The sequence below is a fragment of the Carlito syrichta genome, unplaced genomic scaffold (genome assembly GCF_000164805.1).
Source record: "Carlito syrichta isolate Samal-C Ts95f unplaced genomic scaffold, Tarsius_syrichta-2.0.1 Scaffold303653, whole genome shotgun sequence".
NCBI classification, from domain to species: Eukaryota; Metazoa; Chordata; class Mammalia; order Primates; family Tarsiidae; genus Carlito; species Carlito syrichta.
Window position 1 is genome coordinate 642,156 of NW_007247749.1, and position 1,878 is coordinate 644,033.

Below are 1,878 nucleotides of genomic sequence, written 5' to 3' on the forward strand. Positions count from 1 at the left end.
ACAACATGCAATATTTGTCTTCTTGCACTTAGCTTATTTCACTTAATACAATTGCCTCCAGTTGCATTCATTTTACTGCAAATGGCAGGATTTCACTCGCTTTAACGGCTGAGTAATATTTCATTGTGTGTGTGTGTGTACACAATGGAATATTACATATATATATATGATATATAAAATCACATTTTCTTTATCCATTCATCTACTGGTGGGCACTTAGATTGATTTTGTATTTTGGCTATTGTGACTAGGGCTGAAATAAACATGCGAGTTCAGGTATATATTTGATATACTAATCTTCTTTCTTTTGAACATATCTGGAGTAGTGGAATTGCTGGATCAAAAAATAGTTCTATTTTTCGTTTTTTGAGGAAGCGCCATACTGTTTTCCACAATGGTTGTCCTAATTTACCAATCATAGGTAAGGGTTCTCCTTCCTCCATATTCTCGCCAGCATCCATTGTTCTCAGCCTGTTTCATAAGAGCCATTTTAACTAGAGAGATATTATATCTCATTTTGATTTTTGATTTGTATTTCTCTGATAATTAGTGATGTTGGGCATTTTGTCATATGCCTGTCAGCTATATGTCTTCTTTTCAGAAATGTCTATTCAGATCTCTTGTCCATTTTTAATCAAATTATTTGTTTTTATTTTTCCTGTTAGGTTGTTTGAGCCCCTTATATATTCTGTTTATTAGTCCCTTGTAAAATAGATAGTTTGCAAATATTTTCTCCCATTCTTCAGGTTGTCTCTTGACTTTGTTGATTATTTCCTTTGCTTTGCAAAAGCTTTTAGCTTGATGCAATCCCACTTGCCTACTTTTTACTTTGGTTGCCTGTGCTTTTGAGATTTTGCCCCAAAATCTTTGCCCAGACCAATGTTCTGGGGCATTTTCCTGATGTTTTCTTCTAATAGTTTCATAGTTTCAATTCTTGTTTTTAAATCTTTAATTCATTTTTATTTTATTTTTGCAAATAGAAATAAGAATCTAAATTCATTCTTCTGCTTATGTTTATCCAGTTTTCACAGCACCATTTATTGCAGAGACTGTCCTTTCTCCATTGTATATTATTGGCACCTTTGTCAAAAAGGAGCTAACTGTAAATGTATAGATTTATATCTGGGTTCTCTATTCTGTTCCTTTGGTCTTTGTGTCCATTTTTATGAGTACCATGCTGATTTGGTTACTACAGCTTTATAGTGTATTTTGAAGTCAGGTCATGTGATCTCTTTAGCTTTGTCTTTTTGCTCAGGATTGTTTTGGCTATTTGGGGAATTTTGCAGTTCTATATAAATTTTAGGATTTTTTTTTAAAGTTTCCATGAAGACACCTATAATCCCAGAACTTTGGGAGGTAGAGGCGAGAGGATTGCCTGATACCAGGGGTTCAAGACTAACCTGGGCAACTTGGTGAGACCTCCTCTCTACAATAAATCAAAAAATTAGCCGGGCATGGTGGCACATGCCTGTGGTTCCAGCTACTTGGAAGACTGAGGCAGAAGGATTGCCTGAGCCCAGCAGGTCGAGGCTGCAGTGGCTGTGAGTGTGCCAATGCACTTCAGCCTGGTGAGATGCCAACTCAACAAAAAAAAAAGATATTAATAATTGGTATTTTGATACAGATTGCATTGAATCTGTGAATTTCATTGAGCAATACTGTCATTTTTAGCTATGCTAATTCTTCCAATCCATGAGCATGGAATATCTTTCCATTTTTTGTATGTCCTCCTCAATTTCTTTCATCTGTGTTTTATGGCTTTCCTTGTAAAGAACTTTCACTTCATTGGTTACATTGATTCCTAGGCACTTTGTGTTCTTTGTAGCTATTGTAAATAGGATTGCTTTCTTGATTTCTTTTTCAGATTGTTTGCTGTTG